Raw genomic sequence first — 14,074 nt, forward strand, 5'->3', positions numbered from 1 at the left:
GATGTTTTGTATGGTGATAAAGTAATGAAATCTTATTATTTGTGTTGATTGACTAAACCGTTTTAAATTTTAATATGCCAATTCTTTTTTAAAATATCTCACATTAACACAATGCAGTTATTGCAAAATCAGTAAAATCGTAAATTTGTTCATTTACATTGGAATGGAGAGCTATACAATCTAAAACTATTTGAATCTGGTTAACTCGTCGTTAATGTAGCTGCCCAAAGCAACATGATGTAATTGTCCATTTTATTAAACTTGTATACACTATACATGCTATGCCGTATCATTCAGTTTGTCCAGGTACGGAACGAATGTAATTATTTGATAGAACGGGGTCATTGATATACTTTTAACTTTATTTGTATAATAAAGTTGCCGTAATAAAGGCTTTATAAAACATAGCCAAACATAAACATAAAGTAAGCACTTAAAGTCTTTACAACTGTCTGTTCCAGACAATGGTTCACCTAATCAAACGTCATATAAAAACCGTTCAAGTCTACTGAATATTACGTCATGCAAGTTGCTAGAAAATGTGCCAAAATTGCACCATCGTTCATAAGACTTGTGTCAAACCTGTTTGGGCCTGTTTGGACCTGTTTAAACAGGAAATATTACATCAGCTTTAAACACCTGTTTGAATGACTTCATAATTGTCTTTCATTATTGCGTCACACTAACTGCTGACGTGCCTTTGAGTTATCACAAATTTTTCTGATTCATTCGTAAAATGATTGTTTGAAAGTTGGCCGCACATTTAACTGTTGGCTTAGTGCTTGCTAGCTGGACAAAGGTTCCGCCTTTTATCCAAGTAATCTGTATCGTAGTGACAGTTTTTAAAGGTGTACGGCGTTGCATCTCGATTTCGATAGCCGCGGGCTAATTTTACAGGAATACACTTATATATTGAATAGACGTTTCAAGGAGTGTTCTTTTTCGGTCGATACATACAGACGAACGGATTCGGGAATCTTATGTTACAATTTTCCCACGAAGAGATTATGGTTTACCGCTGTGACCAGCCTCCCCTAATGCTCCAAGCTAGTTACCGGCCTGCAAAGGTGATAACGAGGTGAACGGGAATATGCAAATCAATAAGTTAGCGCAGCGGTAAATTCACAATGAAATGAAACTGGAAAAGCAGAACCAGCGGACCGAAACCTCTACTTGACAAGAAGTAAAATCATTCTCTTGATGTGAATCGAAGATTGATCAGTGAAGACCATTTGTCTTCGCACATGTCCAAATCTACAGGGGGTGGATTTTCAACAAGTGTCTATGTGAAACAGTCTGTGATAAGTGGTTTTGTGTTTACGTACTAAGAATGGTGTAAGACATAATGTTTAAGTAATGCTGCCTTATCAAACCCCGGACTGGTGCCGAAACTGTTCCATACGGACCTAAATGGCCGGACTACCTGGTAAAAAAACGATTGGAGGTTTGGCCAACATATTGTTCCGAGCAAAGTTTGCAGGAGGCAACATATATCCTGTAGTCGCTACAATTAAGGTCTTAGCATAATTTGATTACACTATGCTTAGATTGTATTACCCGGGCCCAAGAAACGATATTTTTATTGTAGTTGCGGAAATTATCGCACAAAGCACAATGTCCACATGGTTCAGAACGGTACCCGGTCAGTCGGTCGACAGACATTTGGTCGACAGGACAATTGTTCGACAAGACAATTGGTCGACAGGACGTTAGGTCGACAGAAAGATTCATTTTAGGGTTAGGGTTAGTTAACTAACCTTAACCTTAACCTAACCCTAATTCTAACCCTAACCTTAACCCTAAAATGAATCGTTTTGTCGACCTAACGTCCTGTCGACCAATTGTTTTGTCGACCAATTGTCCTGTCGACCAATTGTCTGTCGACCAATCGACCGTACACCGTTTAGAACAGCCGAGTGTATTTTGACGATTGTCTGAAAGTGCAATGGAACGATAGTTGGTCAGGGTGTTGCCAAGAGTGAGGAGTCTTTTATATACAATACATGCTGTCGGTTGTAGGGCCTTTTCTTTGTCAGTAAGTCTCATGGTGGTGGAAAATGAAGAAGCCCAAATGGTGCGTTTATCGCTAGTTTTGTGATTCTTGTGGCAAAACTGTTCCTTCCATTTTTTTGCTAATGTAGTGATGCGTTCTATCAAGTCCTGTTTAAAACCAGAAAAATTACATTTGTTCTGTTGTCTTCGTAAAGAGTTGTAAAAATCTTCATACAACTCGTTAAGTCGTCTTAAACGTACACATTCACCCAAAAAAATACACTTGAAAGTATGTGGGGGGTAAAAAGAAGACCCGTGGAGGAAGGGTCTGTGTTTGGCTCTGGATTTTTGAAAGTCACTCGTGGTAAATCCTATTGTGTCAAATTGATCGGTAATCACTACATTAGCATCACTATATTTCATCAAACCAACCTTTAAGAGAAGTCTAACTTTATTTTAAAATCATCACCAGCCGCTAAGTAAATGTTTTAACCCACTTTCGTGTCCACCAATAGGTCTTCTACTTCTGGCTTCATTCCCACTTCAAGTGGGGTTGTCGGTGGAGATTGCAGTCATCCAAAGCACTTTGTCAGCAGCATTTTCCTTCTTCATTCCCACTACTTCTATATCTTCAGTCAAACAATTTCTTCATTTTTTTTTCGGCCTACTTCGCTTTATTTTACCGCTTTCTTTTTGCTTCACATTTTTTGTTGCATTACTGTCGAGTTTTAGTGACATAATAGCAAAATTTCGTCTTCCTAGCATTGATTAAAGTTTGGAGGAAAAAACATGGTGAGAAAGAGTCCATGTGAATAAACGATAATCTAAAGTAAACAGTTAATAAATATGAAGTTCATTAGGAGTTTAAATGACCGACCGTACATATCCTATTTTCCTTTGCTTACTCTACTGTCTCTTCTTCTTCCACATAAAGCAGCATTTGAGGTAACACTCCTCAAGTTTTGAAACCAGTGTATTGTGCAAGGTTAGGGTCTGTGAGGTTCACCTTTCTTGTAAGTTGGAAAACATCATTGTGTAGTAATGAATGATGTAATGAATGAAGTGCTGTGCCGAATGAGGCTGATCAGGCTCCACAAGCGCAGGTTGGTGAATTACTTGATCACACAAACGTCAGTGAAACATGTTTTGAAATAACCAGCATCAGTTCTGCCACGATTTAAGTTGGTTCATCGATTCGTTTCGCCACTGCAACTGGTGTTAGCCATCAAAGCACTGCTGAAAAGCTATCAGAATACGCCAATCCTTGATCTCGCCATTCAAGAAACGTAAGCAAAGGTAGATTGTGAATCAACACATTAACAGAGGTAGGCATCCGCTACTTTGAAAGTAGGGTGCTGCCGCGACTCGGAACAAAAGTAGCGCGTTACCGCTACCCACTACCAGTCGATAAATGTAGCGCGCTACTGCTATTGTTATTCGAACCAAAAATAGCGCGTTCCACTTCTCTCGCTTATTATGTTCTAATTTGACACTAAGAAGCACTATTCTACTACCTAGTGAAGTCAAAGCGACCTTGAAAACCAACCACATCATTCTTTTACACTGTCATTTCAATGTCGTTATAAATAACACGTTTAGATGAATTCATTACGCATCTTTCAAATACACAAGCATTTTTAAATGTGAGTCACTAAGTACTGCCCACTTTGGCTATAGCACGTCTTTACCAACCGATAAATGTCTCCCCACCGCAGCACTGGAAGGAATGGGGTGTTATACTTAAAACAGACATTTTAACTCGCCATTTGGAAAGGATCAATCCTCGCTATTGGGAAAGCATTCTTCCTCATAATCAGGACTGGTGTTGGTGTCACTCTTGTTGGTATCAACGTGGCTTGATGTTTCAATAGTCGAATGATTTCTGCCTTGATTTTTCACGCATTGTTTCCATAAAAAATCTCCAAAAACGAGTCATTTTTTTTCAATTCAAGTTGAAACCTACTGTATGGCGAGTAGCCCGAGTGCGACTGAAAGAATTGTAGCGCCTTTCCGCTATTGTTACATTGGCAAAAAGTAGCTCTGCTACTGCCTATCTCTATACACTAATACCACCAACATCGGACGTAGCACTGCGCTATAATATTTATGTGCTCAATAGATTACTCTAAGTAAGAGAAGGGGGGATTAATTAGCTTTTTTTAATTCAACTTTTGCCCTGATTGTATGACACAACAGTATAGGCTATGTTCTTAGATCTCTTGTAAAAATATTTGAATTTTTTGTCCAAGTAAAGTAATTTAATATTACAACATAAAGCATGATTAAAAGGCTGTCATTTAAAAAAATCTTTTACGTAAATATTTCTATGAAAAAGCCGATATTATTGTGGGGAAAATGATTTAAGGACCGAAAGGAGGCTATTTCTATTGTAGGAGAAACAGCTGCATAGACTAGACCAGGGGTGGGCAAACTTTTTATCTCGAGAACCGCATTCAGAATCTGAATTTGTTCGAGGGCCGCTCAATAGTATAATTAAGATTATAAGCCAAAACTTAAAATTTAAAATGGTGAAAATACAAATTTTTATGTAATTTTAAAGTCACCAAAAAATGGAGATTTTGTATATTACATGAAAGATGTACAAAACTTTTCTCTCAATTATTTGTTTAAATACAACCCACATCAAGATCACACGTTGCCAGACTTTGAGCGAATTAACATAATCAGAAAAACTGTCGCAATCGTCGCTCCTCTCTCTACTAAGAGTCTTGCCAAGACTAAAACGAAAAAAGAGTCTCGCGATGCGGCAGGCCGAAGTCAGAAATTTTCATTGTGACGTAAGAACACAATGTGGCTGGGGAAACAAACCACTACAATGCGACAAAAAGACTATAATTTATCTTTATCAAGATGAACTATAGTATATATAAATGAAAAGTATATGAAATAGTATATATGAAATGAAACTATATAAATGAAAAGTTTAATAAAGTCATTGCAGTAATTAAAATTTTTAAGCAACTTTATTATTATTATTGTTATATAAATGCTTGTCTGCTTCAGGCTTTCGCGGGCGGCACAAAAAATTGTCTCGGGCCGCATGCGGCCCGCAGGCCGTAGTTTTCCCACCATTGGACTAGACCTGTTATAAACAGGTTACTGTTAGGGACTTTGACCGGGAGTAGATTTTATATACATTTGTACGAAAATAATAATTACAGAAATAATTGAAAATCAAACTACGTAAATGAACGTTGTTATTTTGAATTTACCAGTGTTCCAAATGAATGCGCAGTGCAATAAATAATAATTAAAGAAATAGAAAGAAGGCTACGCACTAAATTTACAAATTCAATTGTATTGTGAAGCTTTCGTCGCACATGTGTGGCTTCGTTAGTAACTACATATCTATCTATTCAAAGAAGAAGGTTTACAGTTATGCTTTTTGTAAGAATGATGCGTACTGACGAAACCATTGTTGTGTGTGGCAGAAGCTGTAGCCTACAATACCCTTGGATCAATTTAATATTGTAGCCTACTCTCTATTTCTTCAATACAGCATGTCCAGAATTCTGGTACGGCTTTGCGAATGCGCGTAGTCATGCACACAATTCGAAATGACCACCATACCGTGTTTTACGATGATGCCAAGGCAATTTTACGCAAAAGAAATTTTTAGGATAGGAGGAGTTGGACAATAATTTCGAGATAATTTTACCAGAGGTCTTAGAATATGCTGTTGTATCGTAAAATCAAGGCTAAAGTTGAAATTAAAATGATTTTTCCCTACTTTAATGCGATTAATTGTGTAATTTGTTTGTAGGTAAAGAAATTAAAAGTATGTTTCGATTTGTAGTATTGTTGATATTGTTGTCGAGTGCTGGATCACAATACCAAACAGTGATTTACAGCAATAACGTTTCAACAAACAGCAGCTTTTCCTGTCGATTTGCGGTTGGAATGAAGGTTAGAAACAAAGACCACGACCAGCGATGTTGCGAAGACGTTACCAAATATTTTTCCAACTATTATTATTCGATTGATCCCAAGTACCGGTCTTATCGTGAAAAAAGCGACATCTTACACATCTTACAGCCCAAGTACCGATCATATTGGGAAATAAGCAAGTTCTTGAAACTCTTTCTCAGCACTTTGAAAGCTTGGAATTGCCCACAGTTTAAAGATCAGTGCAAGAAGCACTATTTTTTTGTTCCATTAGATGACCTGATACACGACAGGTTTTGTGATGTATCAAGGTTATTGAAAAAATGCCGAAACGAAACATTTTTCCAAGTCTTGCAGGACCACGACAACATCAGCAACGCACTAAACTACAATCCAGCATTCAAAACGTCTTCCTGGAGGAAATGGGTCGAATTAACGGAATCTCCAAACTTTGCATTTGAAGAAACACTGGATAATAATCCGTGTGTTAAAGTTGCAATTTATAAAAATACAAAGATTGTCACCCGAAAATGGCAAGAGCGAGGAAGTGTCGTACAGTTATTTTTAAAATTTGTAATAAATGTTACAAACCCAATGAATCAATTTACAAAATATCTGCTTGGGTTTGTTTACAAACACGGTAAGTAGCCTAAGCAAAATGATAACTTAAACTAAAAAGTAAACCTTTTTAAAACATTGCAAAGGTGTTGGTTGTTCATTGCAAGAATATTTGTCATTGACATGAGAAAGTCTTTTAAAAGTTTTGCACCGGCAGTTTTACAAACTTGTGAAAGCTTTGAACCACTAACGTTGGCAGGTTCACCGAGATTGATAAAGTGTTGTTGCGTGGACGTCGCTATAATAGCATCTAGACTGGAAACCAAACGCTATAGGTCTCATCTTGGCAGCAAACAGAATTGCCATATTGGCGGTTTGAAAGCAAACGTTTAGAAATTTGACGTTTTCCAATAGATTATCAGATTAAAATATGGCACGGTAGCAGCACCTTATAGGTTATGGTAGTAATCATGCTGTTGACAAAATCAACCCAAAATGCAATATTATGAAACTATTACGCATCAGCTAAATAGAAGAAAAATAAATGTGTTTGTCACTCAACAAATAGACTATAACTGGAGTCTGATTAACAACATCAACTACAAAAAATTAAGATATTTTGGACACATAGCAAGAAGCCACTCGTTGGAAAGTTTAATGTTGACTGGAATGGTACAAGGCAAACGAACAAAGAACCACAAAAATAAAAGATTTTGACAATATCAAGGAAATTACGGGACTGAAAAGCATGCAGGAAGTATTACTAAAAACAAAAGACAGAGCAGAATGGAAGGAGTTCATATGGGAGATCACAGCTGATCAATCTGTTGAAGAAGAAAAAGAATAAGGCTGAAAAAATTAAAAAAAACGCCAAAAATATATCAAAGTGCCAAAGTCACAATAGCCTGCCAAACCTATTAAAAGAACGCTCTCTCTCTAGGTATCATAGCTGATACAGCCCTCGATGTACAATGATGTTCCAGTTCGATCGATCACGTGCGTCTTGCCAAATTTTAGTAGGGTTTTTGACATGTGGTTGAAAATTGTGCAAAAATATGAATCTTTGAGCTCCTCGACCGTTTTCCTAGTATTTTTCCACTTAAAGACAAATCTTCACTTTCGCCTTTCCCTATGATGTGACCCAAAAACTTCAGCTGCCGCATTTCTAAAGATCTCATTATCTGCTGCTCTTGGCCCATCTGTTGGAGAACTGCTCTGTTGGTTCGAAAAGCTGTCCATGGAATTTTAAGAATTCTTTGGTATAACCACATTTCTGCAGCTTCAAGCGTTTTTCGGGTTTTTGCCGTTTGCGTCCAGGTTTCACATCCGTACATAAAAATTGACCAAACAAAGCATTTTAACAAACGAATTTTTAAGGTTTTGAAGTTTTGAAGGTTTTAAGGTTTTGGTCTGTAAAGATTTTTGCCTTCAAGTTGAAACTTCAAGTTGTGGAAACTTCAAGTTGAAACTTGAAAAAAAAACGCTACACTAAAAAACTAAACCGAAAAAAAGATTTAGCAAAGCAGAAACGCATAGAATTGCCTTTTTGCTTAAAATTAATTAAGTCTGCTCGTAAAAAAATAGAACATTATTTAGACCGGGAGCCCGCGACGTCCACCCTAGGTGAAAAAGTTACCAATTTCTATTCATACAGCGATGTCCGGTGGAATGTGGGTACTCATAATCTGGAAGTCTGCCGGTGGTGGGTATGGGAATGGGGGGCATTTTTCATGGCCCAAAAAATGTGCTAGGTCAGCTGAAATAGTTACCGCTTGAAACTTAGTTGGTCGTAAAGTAAATTGTTTCTAGATGATTGTCTGGTATGTGACAGACATTTTTGGTGGTGGGGGGGCTCTGACAGACAAGTTTTATACCCCCCAAAATTTGCGCTAGGTCAGCTGAAAAAGTTACCGGATAAAACCAACTGATTATTAATCTGTGAGTGTTAAGCTTCATAAAAATTTATGTGACAGACAAATTTGTTGGTGGGTGTCCCCTGACAGACGACCTAAAGTAGGTGACCCCCCTAACTGAGCTAGGTCAGCTGAAATAGTTACCGGATAAAACCAATTGAAAATTAATGTGCGAGTATTTAGCTTCACAAAAATGTATGTGACAGACAAATTTGGTGGTGGGTGTCCCCTGACAGACGACCTAAAGTAGGTGACCCCCCTAACTGAGCTAGGTCAGCTGAAATAATTACCGGATAAAACCAATTGAAAATTAATGTGTAAGTGTTAAGCTTCACAAAAATGTATGTGACAGACAAATTTGGTGGTGGGAGTCCCCTGACAGACGACTTGAAATAGGCCTAGGTAACCCCCAGGTTTGCACTAAGTCAATTGATAGGAGGGATTTGTTAGCTGTGGTTTTGAAGTATGGTATACTATAAGTAACAGAACGTGATTTATCTACTTCATTTGTCTACACAAATAAAAATAGTTGCAGTGCAAGGAACTATATCAAGAGTTTTTGCATTTGCTTGGCTCACTACAATCTCAGCCAATAAATCAACCGTTTTCTACATTGGTTTAACGTCTGCAGACGTTGAATCAATTTAAAAAAGGTTGATTTGCTGTCTGAGATAGAGAAATCCGGTTGTCTTACTTTTAGCGAGTTTGGTGATTGGAATTTTTCAGCCCTAGTGCAAGCTGTTCAATTAGTTTGAAAGGGATCATTTGCTTTTGTGTCACAGTGGGCAATGACACATTACTGACAATTCACTCCTTAAAGCGCTTGATCATCTGACTATCCCTAACCATTTAGCTATGTGATAACACTTTTTTCGAAACTCCCTACAATAGTCTACTATATGACATCACGATGATAAATAATCATGTACACTGTACAGTACTGTGCGTTTTTTATTCCTCCAAACCGTTATTCCATGAACAAGACTTCAAAGTCAGTGACAATTCAGTTTAGGCTACGCAACAAATCAGCGATCTAACGAGTATGGATAAATATTAGTAGGCGAAGTTGAAGAATATGATACAAAAACAGTGTAAAAAGCATGCTTTCGAAAAAACATTGACAGCAAATCAACCGGCTTTTTTCATTGATTCAACGTCTGCAGACGTCTAGCATGTTGCAGACGTTGAATTGATGTAAAAAACGGTTGATTTGCTGTCTGGGAGTAATTAGTGTACGTTATTAGCCAATACAAGTATTGCAACTATTTCTATAGTTTTGATTTACTGTATGTCTGGTAATGCCCAGGTAATGTCTGCAATACGTACCCTAACTTTACAAGAGTTATCAGGTGGCTTGGCTACTTTATTATTTTCAAGCCAGTAATGTTTCGCCCATCACACCAAGGTTTTATTTACCCATAATTCTAGGAGTTACTCAAAAGATTGGCAAGATTTTTTGTAACAAGCATTTTGGAAAAGCAGGAGTAACTTAACTGGACAGACTTCAAAAGAATGTCCGAATTTCGGAGTGATATTTTACAGACAAACAACTACCAAATGGAGGAGTGTGTCATTGATCAGTTGCCTACAATCATCGTAACTCCGCCAACCGATGAGGATGCGAATGCGATTAAGGTACCGTATAGGAACTATCACGATAAAGGATGGTATTTCGTACGCGATATGGAAGTGCTTGATTTGAGAATAACTGGTATACAATTATATCGCGATTGGCAACGCAAAACTATAGATTAGTCACCAACATGTTGCTAATTTAACTTTACGTTGACATACGTCAAACTCTTTAGGCTCAAACATTTTTTTTTTCAGGTCAACTATGAAAGACCTGGAGAACATCAACTATGTTTTATTTGCTGTTGCACGACTTCAGACGATGCAAAATGTAAAGTTGTGAATGTAACAAGACTGGACTTCATGGAAAAACATTGCAAGCATTCGACTACAATATTATTATCATCCGATTGCTTTTCTGTCACCACACGTAAAATCATTCAGACAATTTCCTCTGCGTGACCCATAGGTGTCTATCATCAGCCATGTCACAAAAAGTTTACCTGTACAGCAGTTAAAAGAACATTTCAACCTAAGGCAGTTGCTTTATCTTCTGCTAAAGTAGCTAAAGTTTAAACAAGATGCAGAAGCTCGCTCCTTAAGTCGGACAAAATAGGTTTATTGAAAGGATCCTGTATATTTTGCGCCCGTAAGCGAAAGAAATACAAAAAAAAGAAAATACCGTTAAGGTCTCTACGATGGATGGATGTGAATCACTTAAGTCAAGAGCAGTGTGTTCTAAAATCGAAAGGATTAAATCACTAATTCGTAGTGGTGTGGACTTAATTGCCAAAGAAGCAGAGTATCACAAGTCTTGCCGGGTTCATTTTGATAGAGAGACTAAAAGCAATCCCCAAACCACCACAAATTGGAATATTTCATCTTGCCAAACTCACAACCTTCCTTTCCTAACAATATGCAAATTTGTTGAGGAAGAGATGCAAAAGCAAAGGCCAATGCTATTTTCAATATTATTTGATCTTTACAAAGATGAGTATTCGGTAAATGGAGGAAATGATGTTGAGGTATGGTCTAACACCACACAGAACCTAGTGAGGAAAATTTATCATAAGTTTGGTAAAGCACTAACAATAAGTAGGCAATTTTATTTACACCTCACTTCTCTCCGCCCAAGAAGAAAAATATGCTCTGATAGGTGATTATAGTGCCAATAATGGATAAAATGGATAAAGAGTCCATCTTGACATGCAAAATGAAGCCGCTAGATATGTAGGCCTATTGGTTCAGCAAAAGTAAAGATTTTGCAACTCCACTCTATGCTGTATTCATGAACAATAATAGAGTGGATTGTCTACCTCTACAGCGAATATGTTACATGGACCCAATAACAAGATCACCAACCAACAATAACGTTGTTAAAGAAGCACTGGTTACTGGTTAGAACCATGAAGGTTGCAACTGAAACTCACCAACGATATGCCGTGGTGACGTAGCTGTTGCACACCCATGGTTGCACAAAAAGCCTACTCCATTCAAGCCATTGAAGCCCCTCTTTTTGACAATCTCCTCATTATGCTTGGGAATTTCCACATGGATCTAGCATTTTTCGGAGCAGTAGGAACCTTCATATATGATTGCGGGATAGAGTCCATATTGTCGGAGTCAAAGATCCTTGCCGAGGGATCATTACAAGGGTTCATTATAGGAAATTTTACAACAGGTGTAGCCTACTCGTGTGCACGAAATTACAGCCAACGTCATAGAAAGAAAGCTATACGATCGATTCTTGACAACTTTAGATAAAGATGAAATTGACAACTTCCAGCAAGTCATGTACACTATTCCAACTGATCCTGATAAAGTAGAAGTATGGTTGGCCAATCCAGTCGTCACTGAACATCAGTAAAAGTATGAAGAATGCTTTAACAGGTCCATGAATGGAGTGTTTGGTGAAACCTGTCAGTTCTGGACACTATACGTGTTCTTAATAAACCGACTCTATCGAGAAGTGCAGAGATGCGTCAGGATGAACGACGTAAGTGGTTACATGGTTATTGTACCAATACTTCCAGAAATATATTTCGCTCTGAATCGTCTAAATTACGCAAGATGGGGATCGTTGTTCTACAACAAACTAAAAACGCGGATCCAAAACTGAGGGCTATACTGGATAATGGTGCTTTCTCAGTTAGACGCACCGATACCAAAAAAGATTACTCTAGGACGGCAGTCGATCTGTCTTTAGAGCAAACTACGAATAGGGACGCTGCGTCGCAGGTAAAAGGAATAACTGGCTTTCGGAACTCAAAAAGTGCCATAAAAAGATATTATGTCACAGTTACACAGAGACCTGCTTCTGTAACAGAGTTCAGATATCTTGCAGGCTTAGAACAAACCGAAGATGCCGGCATGCCGCGAAACAATTGCGCAATCACAGAATTGTTAAAGAAAACGAGCAAATGTCACTATTATGGCTGGTCGAAAACAAATGAAGTTATCATTCCAGGCTAGTTTGAAGGCGCAGCTATACCATCAGAGCTATTTAGTAAATTGGAGGAAAGAAGTGCTAAGCATGACATTGAGAGTTGCGATGAACAGTGGAGCGGAGATTCCGACTCGGAAGATGAATCTGACTTGAAATTATTTTTTTAGTCAATGACTCACCACCATTGCCAAACATTTTTTCTTATATAGGCTAGACCGCTAGACTGTTCAGTGTTGACGAAAAATTCAGACAAAAACTTTTCAAGTATTGATAGGCTACAGTGATTGTTATTATAGATCTAACTAACCCTAACCCAAATTGGGTGATTGCTCAATTTGCATCATTTTTATTCTGGTATTCCATTAGTAGTTAAATTGCTTGTTATACGAAATACCTATTTTCTGTTGTGCACACATAAAACAAAACACTTCTTCAATTTTTTTTTTAGCGGTACCTCCTGTAATTGATTTAGCACAAAAGGGAAGGGGTTAGCTAGACCTATTGCAGGTCGTCTGTCAGGGGACACCCACCACCAAATTTGTCTGTCACATATATTTTTGTGAAGCTTAACACTCACGCATTAATTTTCAATTGGTTTTATCTGGTAACTATTTCAGCTGACCTAGCTCAGTTAGGGGGGTCACCTACTTCAGGTCGTCTGTCATGGGACACCCACCACCAAATTTGTCTGTCACATATATTTTTGTGAAGCTTAACACTCACAGATTAATAATCAGTTGGTTTTATCCGGTAACTTTTTCAGCTGACCTAGCTCAGTTAGGGGGGTCACCTACTTTAGGTCGTCTGTCAAGGGACACCCACCAGCAAATTTGTCTGTCACATATATTTTTGTGAAGCTTAACACTCACAGATTAATAATCAGTTGGTTTTATCCGGTAACTTTTTCAGCTGACCTAGCGCAAATTTTGGGGGGTATAAAACTTGTCTGTCAGAGCCCCCCCACCACCAAAAATGTCTGTCACATACCAGACAATCATCTAGAAACAATTTACTTTACGACCAACTAAGTTTCAAGCGGTAACTATTTCAGCTGACCTAGCGCATTTTTTGGGCCATGAAAAACGCCCCCCATTCCCATACCCACCACCGGCGGCCCGGCAAACTTCCAGATTATGAGTACCCACATACCACCGGACATCGCTGTATGAATAGAAATTGGTAACTTTTTCACCTAGGGTGGACGTCGCGGGCTCCCGGTCTAATTGACTTCAGCAGCTGACCAGTAAAAGACGAAAAACGATCACTCTGACCATCATTGTCACGGCAGGACAAGACGAATCGCAGACCAGAAGGCTCACTCTCAACGAATCGCAGTCGAAATACTGCTCTAGCAATCACTATACCCCGGTCTTCAACTAGGTCGTCTGCGGATGATTCGGCGTCCGGCCTGGAGCCGAGGTGTCGGAGCCGGCTGGCCGCGTCTTGCCGCGACCGACCAGAACGGTCTTTCCGTGGCTTCGCCGAGCGACCGCCCGAAAGAAAGACAGCCGCTCTATCTTCGCCCGCTCCGGACCGGGCACGAACAAATCGTCGCTTGTCAGGAGAGATTCCGACTTAGAGGCGTTCAGTCGTAAGCCCGCGGACGGTAGCTTCGCGCCGCTGGCCGATCGGCCAAGCGCACGTACCAAATGTCCGAATCTACGGTTCCTCTCGTACTGAGCAGAAT

Source organism: Aplidium turbinatum, chromosome 3, assembly GCF_918807975.1.
Source record: "Aplidium turbinatum chromosome 3, kaAplTurb1.1, whole genome shotgun sequence".
Lineage (NCBI taxonomy): Eukaryota > Metazoa > Chordata > Ascidiacea > Aplousobranchia > Polyclinidae > Aplidium > Aplidium turbinatum.